Below are 20,965 nucleotides of genomic sequence, written 5' to 3'. Positions count from 1 at the left end.
GTTAGAAGCAGTGAAACGAACCTAATTATTGATCCATCAGCCCTTACTGTTTCTGTAAGATTATCATACCCTCGCCATCCCAAGCCTTTTTTTTCTTTCTTCTCCAGGCTACAAAATATGCTCTCCTCATGAACTGTGTTATAGCCAGCTTGNGCTATTGTTGAGAGTGCTGCTGTGAACATTGGGGCACATGTGCTCCTATGCATCAGCATTTCTGTATCCCTAAACCCAAGCCCACTTTTATAAACAAAGTAAGGAAGAGAAAGAGAAAGCAAGGTTGCTTGCTTGCAGCTACTTAAAGTCAGGAGTGGAACTCAGGTTTCCTCACTCTTAAGCCTAATGCTCTCAGAACTATACCAAGTTGTAGAATATGCTGTGTCAGTAATAGAATTGACATAAAGTTTTATGATAAAAAAATAACTTTCAGTTTTAACAAGTTTAAAAGAAAAACTTCACACCTCACATTGTCACAGCCACCCTATGAAAATAGTGTAACTGTTATCATCCCCACTAGATGGATGGAAAACCCAGGCCCAAGGTCATACAGTAAGCACTGAAGCTGGCTCCAGGGCCCACATCCTAAACTACTACGCTATCTGAGTAAGTACTAGAACATGCTTCACATTATCCCATCTGAATTAATAAACTTAAGACTTCCAGTAATTCTTTAAAATTTTAATGTTTTGATAGAACCTAATATAAAAGTTATCTTTCCTAAGAATACATTTAAATTATTTTTTAATAAATCAAGTTAAATGTAAAGGATTATAGCATAAGGGTTATAATTTATAAACTTTAAAGGATATGTTATGCCAGTATTCCTAGCATGTCATTTTATTTTTTTTAATGTTTATTTATTTTTGAGAGAGAGAGAGACAGAGCATGAGTAGAGGAAGGGCAGAGACAGAGGGAGACACAGAATCCAAAGGGGGCTCCAGGCTCTGAGCTGTCAGCACAGAGACTGACGTGGGGCTCGAACCCACAAGCTATGAGATCATGACCTGAGCCAAAGTTGGACAATCAACCAAATGAGCCACCCAGGCGCTCCTAAAATGTTATTTTAACTTAAAAATCAGGTTATGGTATTAAATTATCATCATCTACATCAACTACCCTGAAGAGATTCACCTAAAAGCAATCTAATCTTTTTTGGGGCAATACAGAAGGAATCCATTTACAGAATGCAACTTTCTGAGAAATCTTAGGCAAGCAGAGCTTCACGCTCTCTAACATTTTTCAAAGACTCTCCCACATAAGATTGTGGGCCATAAACAAAACAAGCACTAGGCAAATAAAATATTTCATCTGCCTAATTCATACTAATGTAATAAAACATAAATAATAAAAATATGGACTAAACATTGAAGTTTAGCTCCTCTTCCATCAAGACTCTATTAATAGAGTCCAGCAAAGACAGAAGATAGACTAGTCTTCTACTCCCACCAAGATATAACAAAGCATCCCAATATCCCCATCAGGATGGTATTAGAGAAAGCCAAGTAACTAGATGGGACTTTCATCCCCACCACTACTGTGCCTCGGTAAAAAACAAAGTCTCAGCAAAGAAATATAGGATACAATGAAGAACCAAAAGGCAATTTCAGAACTGAAAAATATAATTACCAAAATACAAAATTTAATAGATGGGCTCACTAGCAGAATGGTGGGGACAGAGAAAAGTCAGTGAACCAGAAGATAGAACAATAGAAACTACCCAATTTGAATGACAGAAAGAAAGCACACTGAAAAAGAAAAATGAATAGTCTCAGGGACCTGTGGGACTATTACTAAAGAGCTAATATCATGTCATCACAGAGGGCTGGGCTGAAAAAGCACTTGAAATAACGACTGAAAATTCATTCACAAATTTCACACATGAATATACTTATAGACTCAAGATTCTAAGCAAACTCCAAACAGGATAAACCTAAAGAACTCCTCACCAAGACATGTCATAGCCAAACTTCTGTACACTAAAGACAGACAGACACAAATGTCTTGAAAGCAGTGAGAAAGCAGTGAGAGATTTTTTTCTACAAGGGAAAAATCATTTAAATGACAGCAAATTTTTCATCAGAAATCAGAGGCCAAAAAGAGACACACCTTTCAAGAACTGAAAGAAAAGAACTATCATCTCAGAACCCTATATCCAACAAAAATATCCTTCAAGAGAGAAAAGGAACTCAAGACATCCTGAAATAAAAGTAAACTAATGAAATAAAAGTAAACTAAGAAAACATGTCACTAGTACATGTACTCTAAAAGAATGGAATGGCTACATGATGTTCTCAAAACAGAAAAGAAAGAGAACTTTAACAAAGTATTCACAAACAGAATTCAGCAAATATAAAAAGAATTACAAACCATGACCAAATGAAGTTTATTCCAAGAATACAAGATCTGTTCAATTTTTGGAATCTGTAATGTTGATATACAATATTAAGAGGCTGATGAATAAAATCACATGATCATATCAATGAATGCAGAAAAGAAATTTTGATAAAATTCAACACCTGTTCATGATAAAAACTCAGGAAAATAAGAAAAAAATGTCCTTCAAATATCATATGTTTGCACGTATAGGAGGATTAGGAGGAACTTGACGGAGGAACAAGGGGGAGAAGAAGGGCGGAAATGGTGGGGGAAAGGGAGAGAGGCAAACCATGAGAGACTCTTGAATGCTGACAAAAACTGAGGACTGATGGATGTGGGGGGAGGGGGGGATGGGCATGGAGGAGGACACTTGTGGGGATGAGCACTGAGAGTTATGTGGAAACTAATTTGACAATAAACTATTAAAAAAAAAAAAAAGAAAGAAAAAAATGTCCTTAATTTGATAAAAAGCATCTACCAAAAAACAAAACAAAACAACCCCAAAAAAACAAAAAAAAAATTAAAATTAAAATAAAAAAACCTATACCTAAAATGACATTTAAGATGACAGATCAACTGCTTTCCCCATAAGACTGGGGAAAAGTCAACTCTTGATTAACATTGTGCTGGTAGTTCTAACCACTGCAATAACGTAAGAAAAGGAAATAAAAAGCATGCAGATTGGAAAGTAAGAAATGAAACTGTATCCATTTGCAGGTGGCATGACTGTCTATATAAAATATCCCTAGCAATCTACCAAAAACCTCCCAGAATAAGCAAGTTCAGTAATGTTGCAGGATATAAAATAAACATAATAAATTAGTGGTACTTGTACATACTAGAAATGAAAACAAAGACACAAATTAAAAATAAAACATTTACAATCATAAAATAATGGCATACTTAGGTGTAAAACAAAGATCTTTTATACTGAAAAGCATAAAATGCTGATAAAAGAAACAAGATAATTAATAAAGACACACACTGTGTTCATGGACTAGAACTCAACTAAGATGTCTATTCTTCCCTAATTAATAAACAAGTTTTACAGAATTCCTATCAAAATCTCACCAAGATTTTTAGTATATATAGACAAGATTATTTTTAAATGTATATGGAAAAAGGAAACATCTACAGTAGCCAAAACACTTTCGAAAGAAAAAAATAGAATGGGAGAAATCAGTTTGATTTCAAGACTTAAATTACAGAGCTACTATAATCATGACTGTGTGCTATTAAGACATAGATCAATGGAACAGAAGAGAGAACCCATAAACACACTCACACAAATATGCCCAAATCATTTTTGATAAAGCAGTTCAATGGAGGAAAGGTAGTTTTTCAACAAATAGTGCGAGAACAACAGGAAAAAAAATAATAAACCTCGACCCAGGCTTCACACATTATACAATTATTAACTCAATAGTTTATGGACATACATGTATAACATAAAACTATAAAACTTTCAGGGAGAAAAAACAGCACAGAAGAAAATCTCTAGGATTTAGAGTTAGGCAAAGAGACCTTAAACCTAACACTAAAGTCATGAAAGTGGAAAAGTTTATTAACTGGATTTCATAAATATAAAAACTTTTGCTCTACAAAGGGTGAAAAGAAAAACTACAGACTGGGAGAAAATATTTACAAAGCACATATCTGACAAAGAACTAGTATCTAGAATATATAAAGAGATGTCAATCTCAAGAATGAAAAAAATCCAATTAGAAAAAAGCAAAAGCCATTTACAACAACATGGATAGAACTAGAGGATATAATGCTAAGCAAAATTAGTCAGAGAAAGACATATATGACTTCACTCATATGCGGAATTTAAGATACAAAACAGATAATCATAGGGAAGGGATGAAAAAATAATATAAAAACAGGGAGAGAGACAAAACATAAGAGACTCTTAGAGAACAAAGTGAGGGTTTCTGGAGGGGTTGTGGATGGGGTAACAGGCATTAAGGAATACATTTGTTAGGATGAGCACTGAGGATGATTCACAGGGGATGAATCACTGGAATCTACTCCTGAAATCATTATTGCACTATATGCTAACTAACGTGGATGTAAATTTAAAACAAACAAAACAAAAAGACAAAAGACAGGAAGAGACTTTCACTGAGAATATATCTGGTAGCAAAGAGCCTATGAAAAGATATTCAATTTCATTAGCCATTACGGAAATGCAAATTAAAATCACCATGAGACATCATCACATACCTATCAGAATAGGTATATTTTATAACTGGTATAAAATAAAATAAAAAATAGTTCCAACACTCAAATGTGGGCAAGGCTAAGGAGAAACTTTATCACCCTTACATTACTGGGAGGAATGTAAAATGGTACATCCACTCGGGAAAACACTTTGAAAATTTCTTTAAAAACTAAATGTGTGGGTGCACCTGGGTGGCTCAGTCGGTTGAGTGTCTAACTCTTGGTTTCGGCTCAGGTCATGATCTCTTGGTTCATGGGTTCGGGCCCTGCATCAGGCTCTGTGCTGGCAGTGTGGAGCCTGTTTGAGTTTTTCTCATTCTCCTGCTCTCTCTGCTCCTCCCATGTGCGCGCACTCTCTCTCTCTCTCTCTTTCGCTCTCACTCTTTCTGTCAAAAAAATACAGTTGAAAAAAACAACAACTAAACTTGTGATTATCATACAACCCAACAATTGTACTCCAGGACATTTATCCCAGAAAAATGAAGCAATTTGGTCATGCAAAAACCTGCACACAAATGCCTTAATTAGCTTTATTCAACCAGATGTCCTTTAATAGGTAAATGATTAAACAAATTATGGTGTAAGAAGATGTACCAAATTATCATATGTCTATGGTACACCACAGAATACTACTTAGCAATAAAAAAGGAATAAAAAGAACTATTTGGGAATGCAACTATCAGGATGAATCTCCAGAGAATGCCAATTCAAAAAGGTAATAAAATATAATTCCATTTATATAACATTCTTTTTTTAAATTATTTTTTAAAATATTTTTATTTATTTCTAGGAGAGAGAGAGACAGCGTGAGCAGGGGAGGGTCAGAGAGAGAGGGAGATACAGACTCTGAAATAGGCTCCAGGCCCTGAGCTGGCAGTCAGCACAGAGCCCGACGCGGGGCTCGAACCCACGAACTGCGAGATCATGACCTAAGCGAAAGTCGGACGCTTAACCGACTAAGCCACCCAGGCACCCCTATATAACATTCTTAAAAAAGGCAGAATTATAGCAATGGGAGAGCAGATTAATGGTTGCCAGGGGTTAAGAAAAGCAGTGAGAGTGGAGAGAAGTGAGTATTATCTCAAAATAAGGGGGGGCAACATGAGGGATCCCTGTGGAAACGGATATATTCTGCATCTTGACTAAAACAATGTCAACGGCCTGGTCCTGATATTGTACTGTTAACTATACAAGATGTTAACTCTGGGGGAAACTAAATAAAGGTTAAACAGTATCCCTTACAACTGCATATAAACCTACAGTTACCTCAGAATGAAAAATTTAATTTAAAGAAAAAAAGGTATAAATAAGAAGGCTGCAGAGAAGAAATTTCAACGTTTCTGAAGACAGAAAATACGGAAATATTAATAATTTAGCGAGGTGGAGATGGCCACAACGTAAAAAACATGCAATAATGAATAAAGATACAAAGTGAATTAATTTGCCTATAAAACATCAAAGGGCTCTGGAAAACACTTTGAAAACATCAAGGGGCGCCTGGGTGGCTCAGTCAGTTAAGTGTCCAACTTCAGTTCAGGTCATGATCTCACTGTTCGTGGGTTCAAGGTCCCGCATCAAGCTCTGTGCTGACAGCACTGAATCTGCAGCCTGCTTTGGATTCTGTGTCTCCCTCTCTCTCTGTCCCTACCTCACTCATGGTATATCTGTCTGTCTCTCTCTCAAAAATAAACATTAATATTTTTTTAAAAAACATCAAGGGGCTCGGGCTTTATGTTATTAGTGGGAGCAAGCCACAGGCTAAACAGAGATACAATAGAAGTCTGTAAATAAAACAATTGGTCCTCTGGACACATCCTCAACCAGAAACTGCTACCAGAAGTAGAGTGCTGTCATAACACAAACCTAAATAACTTGTATGTATTTCATCACTACTTTGTAGGCAATAAGGAACTACAGAATGAAAAGATAATGATCCACTTTATACAATGCAAAATATTTGGGAACTCTGCTGATTGGTTGTAACTCAAAAGGCAAACCACACACCTGATGAACTTTAAGCTAAAAAGGGAAAAATCTGCAAATTGGAAACTATAGAGTGTACTGGTTACTAGTGGCTATTTCTATCAGGGTATTACAAGAAATAAACTCAGAGAAGATCAGATTATAGTGTGACATTGCAGACGGCTTCCACTGAAACAAGAAAGAGGTAAAGAAGCAGGTAAGCAATAAAATATCTCTCAAAATTAAATTTGGTTATATGTACTCTGAATTGACTAGAAGCAAATGGATAATGAGTCTGCTAAGTTTCTGAAGAAAATATATTGGCAGAGAAACTACAAGCCCACATTTAGAAGGTCTCTGACTGTTCAAGACCTGAAAGCAATCTCTGGGAGTCTAACTTTCTATAGAAAGACCAACTTCACAATACCCAAGGAGACTGTGCTCCAAACGTCAATTTTGGATGTGTGATGAGGCCAAATAAGATCACAGAAAAAGAAGAACTTCCTAAAGGATGGTCCCTGGGGCCATGAAGAAAAAGGAATCTGAGAGTTTCTCCATGGAACAAAATCACAATCTAATTAAGAAACATCCTTTCCTTCTGAGGATGGGAACCTTCCTCTATGATGTCTGCCCATAAAGATTAAAGAACTGTTACAGTACTGCCTGGGTGGCTCAGTCAATTAAGTGTCTGACTTCATCTCAGGTCATGATATCACAGTTCGTGAGTTCCAGCCCTTGTTGGCTCTGGCTGACAGCTCAGAACCTGCAGCCTGCTTCCAATTCTGTCTCCCTCTCTCTCTGCCCCTCCCCTGCTCCTGAGGGAGGCTCTCACTCTCTCTCTCAACATTAAGAAAAAACAATGTAACAGAAGAGTGACTAAGTTCTCTCTATGCTTCACCTTCCAAATAGGATTGTTTACTGGTCATGTTGTGTTCTTACTATAGTACTTTTTGAAGGGCTGGGGAAAAGGTGTGTCTTCTTAGTTCACTTGAATAAGAAAGGCTGATGTGGACCTGACAGCTGGCCAGGCATCACATAGAAATCTTGTACTTTGAACTGAAGGCAATGAATGGCTGGTTGGATAGGGGATTAGTGTGCTCTATGTGTGGGAAGAGAATGAAACAGTTTGGGGACCAGAATGATGAATTGAAACAGAGTCAAAGCAATTTACCCTACTAGGTAGTTTCTTGTTCCCAGCAAACGGGAGACTACATTTTCCAGTCTCTTTTGCAATTATGAGAGGCCACATGACTGATTTCTGGCTAATATGAGGAGAGTAATATTTGCCACTTCTACGCCCTTAAAAACATTCACTGAGATCCTTCATCCAGCTCTCTCTTCAACCACCATCCTTGTTGTTCCTACTGTTGTTGTTACCACAGTACAGCACGGCCCAGGGGTTTCAAAATTTGGGGTGCACACAAATCATCTTATTCTAATGCAGAAGATCTGGGATGCAGCCTGAGAGTCTACATTTCTAACAAGCTCTAAGATGATACCAACGTTATTAGCTTATGAACTAAATTTTGAGGAGCAAGGGCTTAAATTACCAGAGTGAGAGAAAAGGTGAATCCCTGGAGAAACTGGCCTAGAAAAAGGTCCCCCACATAGTGACTGACCTAGAGAATTCTGGTTCACATTAAAGCAGGCTAATGGAAGGCTCTAGGGGGAAAGACCTCCAGAAAATTAGAGATTGATAGAAAAAATATAGATAATATGAGAGAACATCTGGTAAAAATAAAGTGTATATGAAAAGTTTTGCCACTGAAAAATGAGGTAACTTTAAAAAGATACATAAGAAAGGAAAAGTAATCACAGACTACTACTTGGCTCTATAGAACAGAATGGTCACTGACTACTTATTTCAATAAATATAGGGCTCCAGCCATAGCTGGAATGCAGAAAAGGTAAGTGAAGAGTTTAAGACGCCTAAATCCAAATAACAGGAGAGCAATGCATAATCTAAAACTGATAAATCAATAATGTGTATAATCATTAAGTTTAGAACTATGGAGGTAACTACCATACAAATAAGAAAACAGAAGTTGTGGGGGCGCCTGGGTGGCTTAGTAAGTTAAGCTGTGGACTCTTGATCTTGGCTCAGGTTTTGAGCTCATGAGTTTTGAGTCCCACATGCCGCTGTGCACTGATGGCACAAAGCCTGCTTGGGATTCTGTCTCTCCTTCTCTCTGCTCCTCCCCTGCTTCTGGTTACTCTCAAAGTACATAAACAAACTTATAAGAAAAAAAGGTTCATAAAAAAGAAAACAGAAGTTGCCTGTTTTTCATTATAAGCCTTCTGTGTTCATTATTTTTAAACAATATCCAAGTATTTTGATGAAAATGTAAACGTTATTTTTAAAATACAGAAATATATAGGAGTGCATGGGTTGCTCAGTTGGTTGAGCATCCAACTTCAGCTCAGGTCATGATCTTATGGCTCGTGAGTTCAAGCCCCACATCAGGCTGAAAGCTCAGAGCCTTAAGTCTATTTCAGAATCTGTGTCTCCCTCTCTCTCTGCCCCTCCCCCACTTGCTCTTTGTCTCTCTCAAAAATTAAAAAAAAATTAAAAATTTTGTTTAAATTAAAAATTTTGTTTAAATAAAAATAAAATACAGAAAAATACAGAGAATTGGTAACAGACAATATAGGCAAGCGAATGGAAAAAGGGTACCTACACATTATTAGGGGAAGTGTAGACTGAAATAAAAATTGGGGCAACAATTACCACTATATAATTTAAATCTCATTTGACCCGACAATTCCACGTTTAGGACTCTATACTATACTAATGCTTCCATGAACATTCAAATGACATACATACAAAAACAGTCACCTCAACACTTATAAAAGAGAAAAAACAGGGGCGTCTAGGTGACTCAATCAGTTAGGCTTCTGACTCTAGATTTCAGCTCAGGTCATGGTCTTAAGGTTTGTGAGCCTGAGCCCCTTGTAGGGCCCTGTGATGACAGCACAGCCTGCATGGAATTCTCTCTCTCACTCTCTCTGCTCCTCCCCACTCACATGTGTGTGTGTGCTGTCTCTCTAAATAAATAAATAACATTTTTTAAACATCTTTTAAAAAATTAAAGAAAAGGGGCTCAGTTGGTTAAGCGTCCGACTTTAGCTTGGGTCACGATCTCACGGTTCATGGGTTTGATCCACGAGTCAGGCTCTGTGCAGACAGCTCAGAGCCTGGACTGTGCTTCAGATTCTGCATCTCCCTCTCTCTCTGACCCTCCCCCACTCATGCTCTGTTTCTGTCTCAAAAATTAATAAACATTAAAAAAAAAAAAGAAAATCAGAACATACTAAATATCCACTAATAGAGAAAGAGTTGAATGAATTATGAATATATGTACCCAATTTGATTTCAGCCTTATAAGATCCAGGGCAGGTAACCCAGGGAAGCCTACCATATATACTTCTAATCTACAGAAATATGAGATAATAAATTTGTGTTATTTAGGATTCTAAGTTTGTGGTAATTTCTTACAGAGCAATGAAAAACAAGTACTTCTACAAAAGTTAAAGAAATGCATTAGGCTACTAATTAAAATCTATACCTCCAACTACACATACAGAGAACACCTGCATATGTGCACCAAAAGACATGCACAAAATGTTCACATAACTGGGGCACCTGGCTGGGTCAGTCAGAAGAGCAGGTGACTCTTGATCTCGGGGTTGTGAGTTCAAGCCCCACATTGGGTGTAGAGATTATTAAAATAAATTTTTAAAAACATTCACATAAACACTGCTCATCACAGAAAAAAAAATGACAACCCAATCATTCACCAAGAATACAAAGACCAAATTATGAAATATTCATATAATGTAATGCAATACAGCATGACATATCAGTGCACTACTGCCACAACAGAAATATGGGTGAGTCTCAAGTCTCATTACGTGAGATAAAAAAAGCAAATGATGAAAGTATACACACAGTATGATTCTAGTTATTACGTTCAACAGTACAAAGATTGAGGGGCGCCTGGGTGGCTCAGTCGGTTAAGCTCCCGACTTCGGCTCAGGTCATGATCTCACGGTTTGTGGGTTCGAGCCCTGCATCGGGCTCTGTGCTGACAGCTAGCTCAAAGCCTGGAGCCTGCTTCAGATTCTGTGTCTCTCTCTCTCTGACCCTCCCCTGCTCACGCTGTGTGTATCTCTCTCTCTCTCTCAGAAATAAAAACATTTAAAAATTTTTTTAAAAAAAGTACAAAGATTGAAACAACACAGCACAGAAATGCAAATGTGATAAAACTATTAAAAATGAAATAATAAACACAAATTTAGGGTAGCAATTATGTCTGTGGGGAGATAAAAAGATAGGATGAGAAGGGGACCAGGGGGCATCAAAGATAATGTAAGGTTTTGTTCCTAACTGGTGGTGATTACAGACTAACAGTATTTAAGTTCTAAACATATTTCACAATTATTATAATGCCTATTCAAGATTTCAAAGATGAAAACATCTAGGAATAAAACTTCCAGGGGCAGGTGGCTCATTCAGTTAAGTATTCAACTTCAGCTCAGGTCATGATCTCACAGTTAGAATTTGAGGCCCGTATCAGGCCCTGTGCTGACAGTGCAGAGCCTGGAGCCTTCTTTCGATTCTGTGTCTTCCTCTCTTTACTCCTCCCCGCTCACACACACACTCCCTCTCTCTCTCTCTCAAAAATAAATAAACATTAAAAATATTTTTTACAAACTTCCAGATAACCAAAAAATAATAATTTTTTGCTTTTGTCAAAACATGTTCATTGAAAAAAAGTATTCAAATAATATAAGAAAGTCCAATCATATTTTCAAAAGCACCTAAAATTGCACCATCTAGACATACTCAGTAACAATTTGCTGAACATCCTTCTAGACACTTCTTACACATGAGTGTACACATGCATTTAAAAGTTATGCATAGGGGCGCCTGGGTGGCTCAGTCAGTTAAGTGTCTGACTTCGGCTCAGGTCATGATCTCACGGTTTGTGGGTTCGAGCCCCACGTCGGGCTCAGAGCTAGCTGTAGACTATTTCAGATTCTGTGTCCCCCTCTCTCTCTGACCCTCCCCTGTTCACTGTGTCTCTCTCTCGCTCAGAAATAAATCAAACATTAAAAAAAATATTTTAATTATGCATAAAATTATTATATATACAACACATAAATGCTTATTCTATAAATGCACTTTACACCTTTGCTTTTTTTAAATCAACTGTATTGAGCCACAACTTCCCTAAAATAAAATACACCCATTTTAAGTGTAATGCTAGCAAAGTTTTGACAAATTTAGTGTAACCACTAACCACTTAAAATTCTATCACTGCAAAAATATTTCTGTCACTGCAAAAAATCCCCTCTTGAGCCTCTGCAGTCAGTTCTTACGACTCTGACCCTAAGCAATTACTAATCTCCTTTATTATAGATTAATTTTGCTGGCTCCAAGATGAATGAAATTATACAGTATGTACTCTTTTGTGCCTGGCTTCTTTTGCTCAGTGTTTTCCAATTTCATGCTGTGATATTATCAGTGGTTCCCTTCTAAGTGTGGAATAGTGTTCCATTCTGTAATGGTTGATAGACATTTGGGCTAATTTCCAGTTTTGATCTCTGAACACTGTCATTATATCATTTGTGACATAACCATTTATTTTATAACCAGGGGTGGAATTCTGGGTCATCCCACAAGTGTATGTTTAAGTTAATAGGAAATTGCGACACTGTCTTCCAAACTGCCTATATCACTATACACTCCCACTAACAATTTATGTAAATTCTGGTTGCTCTACATCTTCACCAAGCCTTGATATCATCAATCTCAATTTTAACCATTCTTTTAGGCAAAGAATTATTTATAATTTTGATTTGCACCTCCCTAAATGACTGAATAATATACTGAGAATTTTAAAATGTGCCTTGTGAATTCAAATACCGGCTTTTGTGACGTGTCTGTCCAAATCTTTTACCGATTTTATAATTTGAGCTGCCGGCCTTATTAATGATTTATGGAGGTTCTTTATACACATTGGATAAAAGCCCTTTGTCGGACATATGAATTGCAAATATTTGCTCCCATTTGGTAGCTCTTTTATTTTTCTTAGCAGTGTCTTTTAAAGTGCAGAACTTTTGGGGCGCCTGGGTGGCCCAGTCAGTTAAGCGGCCTACTTCAGCTCAGGTCATGATCCCGTGGTCTGTGGGTTCTAGCTCGGTGTAAGGCTCTGTGCTGACAGCTCAGAGCCTGGAGCCTGCTTCTGATTTTGTCTGTCTGTCTGTCTGTCTCTCTCTCTCTCTCTGCCCCTCCCCTGCTTGCTCTCTGTCTCTCTCAAAAATAATAAACATTAAAAATTTTTTAAATAAATAAAGTGGAGAACTTTTTAATTTTTCTTTAATTTAACATTCAAAAAATTTACTAGTTAATGCTTTTTGTATCATTCATATGACTGAAGGCTTTCTCTGTCAGACTAGGAATACAATATGAATGGTCTATCATAGTGTTGGATTTGAGCTTCTAGCCAATGTAATAAGCCAAAGAAAGGAATTAAGAAGCAAAGAAAGAAGGCAGGCAGGAGGGGAGAAAGAAACAGCATACTGACTGGAAAGAAAGAAGTAAAATTGTCTTTTACAACTGTAGAAGAAGTAAAACTGTCTTATAAAATTGTAGAAAATTCTTTAAAAAGTAACCAAAAGACTATTAGACGTGATAAGTGAATTTAGAAAGTCTACCAGATATAAAGTTAATATATAAAACCAACTGAATTTTTACATATTGTCAATAAAAAAGTGGAAAATGATTTTTAATCCTATTTATAACATCAAAAAGCAAAATACTAAGCTAAAAATTTGAAAAAATATGCACAGGACAGGTACACTAAATAAATACAGGTAAACTAAATTCTGTCCTTTGAAACATCTTTGAAAATAAAAAACAAAGATAAACGATTTATACTAACCAATTCCAAACCACACAGCCACAGTAAGAAAGGCAGTATGGTATCGACATAAGGACAGATCTACAAATCAACAGAAGAATGAGACCAAAAGTAGATTTACACATATACCATCAGTTGATTTCCAACAAAAAATGGCAAGATAATTCAATGGGCAAAGGCTAGAGAAAGGACAAGAAATTCTATAGGGAAAGGATAATTTTTTCAACAAATGATACTAAAACAGCTGTGTCCTCATAAAGGAAAGTAATAAACTTGGACCCCTATAGCATACTACATAACCTTTTAACCCCTAAAAATAGATCACAGACCTACTATAAGAGCTAAAACTATAAAACTATTGAGGGAAAAATTCTATGGTCTGCTTTTGTTCATACAATATTTCAGATATATTTGTATATTAATATATATCTTACATTTTTTAAAAAATAAGAAAAATAAAGAGCAGAGAGAATCCTTAAAAAAATTTTAAACATGTCATTATTTTTAAAAATCAAATTTCAGGGGTGTCTCGGTAGCTCTGTTGGTTAAGTGTCCGACTCTTGGTTTCAGCTCAGGTCATGATCTCAGTTTGCGAGTTCAAGGCCCATGTCGGGCTTGGTGGTTACAGTGCAGAAACTGCTTGAGATTCTCTCTGCCCCTCTGCTGTGCACGTACATGCTCTCTCTCTCTCTCTCAATAAATAAATAAAATAAATAAAATAAAATATAATAACATTTCAAAACCCACTGTGAATTCCTTACCCATACAATCTTTCTTCAACTGAAAATATGAAAATATTCAAAAGAAAAGAAAAAAAGTCTTCTTCAACCTCCTTTCATATGGTTTCAAGAAAATGAGGCTGCTTCTAAGGAACTAAAGTTTGCCTCAATAACTATTTTTTGAGTGCTTTGCTAAAGTCATAAATGATAAAATCAATCTGCCTAAAATATATTAATACTATCCATAATTTTTAAATATAAAAAGGTTACCAGAAGATCATGACAATATGAGAAATACTCTGTATTGCTATATGGTCTGCAAGTGCCCTGTCCTAGTTGATATTCTTAATGCATCAACATAGGATTACAAAATTTTTGAATTATAATAAAACAAGAAAACGATAATAAAACAAATTTAAACTATTTTAAGCATAAATTCCTTCCCCCCAATAATTTAGTAGATATCTCAAGAAATGTATTACTTTTGGGGCGCCTGGGTGGCTTAGTTAAGCAGCTGATCTCACAGTCTGTGAGTTAAGCCGTGCACTGGGCTTGGTGCTGACAGCTCAGAGCCTGGAGCCTGCTTCGGATTCTGTCTCCTTCTCTCTGCTCCTTCCCTGCTTGCTCTGTCTCTCAAAAATAATAAACAAACAAAAAAAGAATGTATTACTCAGTCACCCAAAATGATGAATAAAAAAGAGTCCATTATAGTTTATTAATTTAACCATCACAGCTTTCCACAACACCAAAATGAAAGGCAACACATAATGCAATATTACAGCCTGTGTGTATATTATTGACTGTGCACAACAAATTACCCCAAAAATCATTTAAAACAATGAACATTTACTATCTAACAATTAGTATGGGTCAGGAATTTAGGCAGCTTAGCTCATGTTCTGCATGAGGCTGCAGTTAAAACTGTTGGCTGGCAGAACAACTTGTTACTTATGTCCAGAGGCAAGGGAAACAAAAACAAAAATGAACTGTTGGGACTTCATCAAGCTAATAAGCTTCTGCACAGCTAGGGAAACAATCAACAAAATGAAAAAGAACCTACAGAATGGGAGAAGATATTTGCAACTGACATATCAGATAAAAGGTTATTATCCAAAATCTGTAAAGAACTTATCAAACTTAACACCCAAAAAAGAAATAATCCAGTTAAGAAAGGGGCAGAAGACATAAACAGTCATTTCTCCAAAGACCTACAAATGACTAACAGACACATGAAAAAATGCTCAACATCATCATCAGGGAAATCAAATCCACAATGAGATACCATTTCATACCTGTCAGAATGGCTAAAATTAACAACTCAGGAAACAACATGTTGGCAAGGATGTGGAGAAAGGGGAACCCTCTTGCACTGCTGGTGGGAACGCAAACTGGTATAGCTACTCTGGAAAAGTCTGGAGGTTCCTTAGAAAGTTAAAGACACAGGGCGCCTGGGTGGCTCGGTCGGTTAAGCGTCTTGATTTCGGTTCAGGTCATGATCTCACGGTTTGTGGGTGTGAGCCCTGCGTCAGGCTCTGTGCTGACAACCAGCTCAGAGCCTTGAGCCTGTCTTCAGATTCTGTGTCTCCCTCTCTCTCTGACCCTCCCCTGTTCATGCTGTCTCTATCTCTCTCAAAAAATAAATAAAACATTAAAAATTAAAAAAAAATAAAAGACAGAACTACCTTACGACCTAGCAATTGCACAATGCGGTATTTATCCAAAGGATGTAAAAATACTGATTTAAAGAGGCACATGCACCCCAATGTTTCTAGCAGCACTATCAACAATAGCCAAATTATGGAAAGAGCCCAAATGTCCATCAATTGATGAATGGATAAAGAAGATGTGGTATATCTATACAATAATATTACTCAGCCATCAAGAAGAATGAGATCTTGCCATATGCAATGAGGTGGGATGGAACTAGAGTGTATTATGTCAAGTGAAATAAGTCAGAGAAAGACAAATACCATATGACTTCACTCATATGTAGAACTAAGAAACAAAAGAGATGACCACAGGGGAAGGGAAGGAAAAATAAAATAAGATAAAAATAGAGAGGAGGCAAACCATAACAGACTCTTAATTATAGAGAACAAACTGAGGGTTGCTGGAAAGGTTGTGGGTGGGGGATTGGACTAAATGAGTGATTGGCATTAAGGAGGGCACTTGTTGGGATGAACACTGGGTGTCATACTTAAGAGATGAATCACTAAATTCTACTCCTGAAACCAGTACTACACTATATGTTAACTTGAATTTAAATAAAATCTTGGAAAGGAAAAACAAATGTTGGCCAGGCTATAGGATCATCTAAAGGCTCAGCTCTGTATAAAAGGGAGGAGGAAGGAGGAATTTGCTTCTAAACTCATGTGGCTGTGGGCAAGCCTTGATCTTCATTGCATGGGCCTCTCCACAGGGCTGTTCACAACATCGTAATCTTTTTTGTGTTTTATTTCAATATCCGTCCTTCCACCAATGACTTCCTTAGGTATACAATTCAATGGCTTTTAGCATACTCATGGAATTATGCAACCATCACCACAATCAATTTTAGGACATTTGGTCATCCTAAAAGAAATCCATTATTCAGCAAACCTTCCCTCTTCCCACACCCCAAATGCCCAGTTCTGGGCAATCACCAATCTAGTTTCTGAATCTACAGATTTGTATATTCTGGACATTTCAAATAAACAGAGCCATAGAATATGTGGTCTTTTGTGACTGACTTTAAAGTTTATATTGTGGCATAAATCTGTACTTCGTTCCTTTTAATGGCTGAGTAATATTCCACTGCATGTATAAAGCACAATTTATTTATCCATTTATCAACTGGTATACATTTAAGTTATTTTTATTTTTGGCTACTATGAATACTGATACTATGACCATATTGCATACAAATTTTGCATACAAGTTTTGGTGTGAATACAGATTGTCATTTTTCTTTGGGTATAAACCTAGGAGTAGAGTTGCTACGTCATTTGTTTTCCCTGTGTGCAACTGTTTGAGGAACTACTAGACTGTTTCCCAAAGGAGCTGCATCACTTTCCATTCTCAGTAACAAGAGTATGAAGATACCAATTTCTCCACAATCTCCACAACACCTGTTATTATCTGTCTTTTAGATTATAGTCTTCCCAGTGGGTATGACATAGTAATTCATTGTGATATTGACTTGCATTTCCCCCATGGCTAATGACATCAAGCTATTTTTCAGGTGCTTATTGGTCATTTGTATGTCTTGTCTGAAGAGATATCTATTCAAATCCTTTGTTTTTAAATTGAGTTCTTTCTATTGTTGAGGTGTTAAGACTTCCTTACATACTCCTCATATTAGAAACTTATTGGGCACCTGGGTGGCTCAGTCACTTAAGCATCAGACTTCAGCTTAGGTCATGATCTCATGGTTTGTGAGTTCAAGTCCCGCATCGGGCTCTGTGCTGGCAGCTCAGAGCCTGGAGCCTGCATCGGATTCTGTGTCTCTCTCTCTGCCCCACTCCCATTCATACTCTTGTCTCTGTCTCTTTCAAAAATAAACAAACATTTAAAAAAAAGAGATTTATTATTAGATACATGATTTGCTTATAGTAAACACTAGAGAACATGTAGATAGGATATTAATAGGAACTCTCATACAATGCAGGTAGGAAAGTAAAAGGGCACCACTACAAGCGAAAGTAGTTTGGCAATATTTAAAACACTACAGAGGCCCATACCCTACAAGCAACAATCCCAATCCTAGGTGTTTACCTCAGCAAAATGCTTACACTTGGTAAAAACTAGCATGGCTAGAAACTTGAGGGGAAAAAACATGAATGAAATATAGGAACCTAAGTGGAAAAATCAGAGAAAAAAATCTGCATAGTACAATGCCATTTATATAAAGTTCAAAAGCATTCAAAAGTAAACATTCTGGGAGTGGTATATACACATAAAATAAGTTTATGAAGAAAAGCGAAGAAATAGTAGAATCTATATCGTAGTTACTTCCAAAGGGATGGAAGGGGAATGTCTAATCAGGAAGAGGCACACAGGTTTCAATGTTATTGATAATATTCCGTTTTTTGAGCTTTGTATATGCAAATTACACATTTTTGTATGTGTGACATATTTCATGAAGATTTTTTTTCAGAGAGCTACACTGATATCTGAATATTTCTCTAATATGAAGAAGTTTTTTTTCCCTTAGTTTACTGTCAAATTGGTTTCCATATAACACCCGGTGCTCATCCCCACAAGTGCCCTCCCCCATGCCCATCACCCCCCTTCCCCTCTCCCCAACCCCGATCAGCCCTCAGTTTGTTCTCAGCATTCAAGAGTCTCTCATGGTTTGCCTCCCTCCCTCTCCCCAACTATTTTTCCCCTTCTTCTCCCCCATGGTCCTCCGTTAAGTTCCTCCTAATCCATCTATACGTGTAGCAACTTGGATGGAACTTGAGGGTGTTAGGCTGAGCGAAGTAAGTCAGACAGAGAAGGACAGATACCACATGTTTGCACGTAATATAAAGAAGTTTCATCCCAATATATTTAATGCAGATAAGGAGTATCACAGTGAACCAAAAACTACATATCAACAAGATTATGAATTATTTTTAACCCAACAAAGTGTATGCTCTGTAGAACAGAGAAGATGGATTCCCTGCCCTTTCCTGCTTCTCCCTACCTTTCTGTCAGCCAGTCTTCCTGACCCCACCTTTACCACAATGATCTGGATTAAATACCACCTCCTCCAGGAGGTTCTGCCATTTAATCTATCGGCCTTAGGTACACTCATCCTCCTCTCAATTTCCAGAGTATTTTTTATCTTCAAGGCCCTTATCACATTATCCCTGGAATGCGTGTGATTTAGCTCCTTTGTCAAAGATAAGCACCTGAAGATCTAGAACACTGATTATATTAGTCTGCTCACAGAAGGAGCTCAGTTTTTTGTTGACTATTGAATGAATGAATGAATTTGAAAATTCAGGAATTTCAGGATGAGGGGAGTAAAAATCTGGCCTAGTTTCCTTTAAAATTCTCAAAAACTGAGGAATTAAATAATTATATTCCTTGAAAAAGAATTTCAACATTGAAACTCTTCTAAATATAGCAAAGATGAGATTAATGATGGTGGGTTAAAACAGAAAGTGTTTATAGTGCATATACTGATAGTTTTCCATAATCAGAGGGGGCCAAATCAAAGGTGTAAGAACTTCCTGTACAGCCCACTGCCTTAGAACACATCTTGAAGTCAATCATGTAAGTGGAAGACAGGTAGAGTTCTATCTTTTACAGGAAAAAAAAAAAAACAAAAACAGTGCAAGCCTGCTATTTCATGACCTAAATTTGTTACTTTTGGAAATTTTGGCAACTTTTTTTTTTTTTGCTATCAGATATTTAAATTGTTTCCCACCAAAAGTATAAACCTCAACATTATGTGCCTACAGAAGAATAGGAACTGCTACACTCTGGCGGACCACAAGTGAAACAGAGTTGTTTCTCTAGATTAGCCGCTACTGCTGATAACCAATATGGAGTCTTGACTGGTTGAATCAATTCATTCCTGTCTATGCATCTATAATTTCTTCCTGGAGCTAATTTAAAGAAGACAAAAATGTTGGAAGGAGGGCTGCCAGATTTAGCAAATAAAAATACAATCAGCACAGTTAAACTTGAATTTCAGATAAACAATGTTCTGGGTATTTTTTAGTAATGCATGCCTTATGCAATATTTATACTAAAAACTGAAACTAAAATGTAAAGTAAACTAGATTAGCTGTATTTTATCTGGAAACTCTAATTGAAGCCAAAAAAGGGAGCAGTAATCAATCCAATTTCCTCACTTTGTAGCAGAAACTGAGACCCAATGTAAAGAAGTAACCTAGCTAAACCTACACCAAAGATCAAGGAAGTGAGTTTACCTTGAAAAGAGAAAACATATTCTGCTAGGTCACCTTGGGTTCCATTCATAGTCCATTCAACCTCCAATCCTGCTCACTTCACAGAAGCACCAAATGGACAAGCTGTAAAAGGCTCTGATTTTCCTCTTTCAATATAAAACTTCAAGTTTCAATAAATCTCTTATCAACCCTAGTCTTTGAAAACGACAATCCAAAAAATTAAGCATTTCCCTTTAAAAAAAATCAAGCATTTCCCTTAAAAAAAAAATCATCCTTATAGTTTATATACTCACTCACCATATGAAACACGACCTGCTTTTCTCCTAAACTCAGTTCTCTCAAAATCCAAAATTCTCTTGCTCCAGGGTTTCAAAATTTAGAATACATTCATATCATTCCATGACTCTATGACTTTAAGTCACGTACTCTCTCAACTTTCGTATTTTTCAGAGGAAATGTCCTAATCCATTCAGTTGGGTCTAAGTAAAAGTCTTGCAAAAAAAAAGGTCTTCCGCTCCCATTCTATACCTGCGCAACAACGAGCAATGAACATAAGGTCTCACTATTCTAAACAATACACTTACTTCCCTTGGGCCTGGGACGCAAGAAAAGATGGAAGAGAAAGGTCCATGTGAAACTTGGGGGCCTTTCCCATGTCTATATGAGAAATATACTAATTGTCTAATTGCATGACATACAGTCTAACAAAATCAAAGAAAATAGAAAAACTCCACATACGCAAAAGATCCATCTTCCAGATGCTAGCAAAGTAACACTCAAAGCATTTCCTCCACAGTATACCAACGCTTCACAACCTGTGATCCCTGGGGGCCCTTAGAGGTAATGTGGTGCAGTGGAACAGGAAGACAGCGAGGCAGCA

General features: G+C 36.9%; 1 protein-coding gene across 2 annotated transcripts in view; it reads right to left on the bottom strand.

The window, feature by feature from the left end:
• The window catches only part of MARCHF8 (membrane associated ring-CH-type finger 8), a 126,456-nt gene that overhangs the window by 104,615 nt on the left and 876 nt on the right, over window positions 1-20,965 (bottom strand). The gene's annotated exons all lie outside the window — the stretch shown is intronic.

This window comes from Crocuta crocuta, unplaced genomic scaffold, assembly GCF_008692635.1.
Source record: "Crocuta crocuta isolate KB4526 unplaced genomic scaffold, BGI_CrCroc_1.0 scaffold28, whole genome shotgun sequence".
In the NCBI taxonomy this organism is placed as follows: Eukaryota; Metazoa; Chordata; class Mammalia; order Carnivora; family Hyaenidae; genus Crocuta; species Crocuta crocuta.
This window is presented reverse-complemented; position numbering and strand designations above follow the sequence as displayed.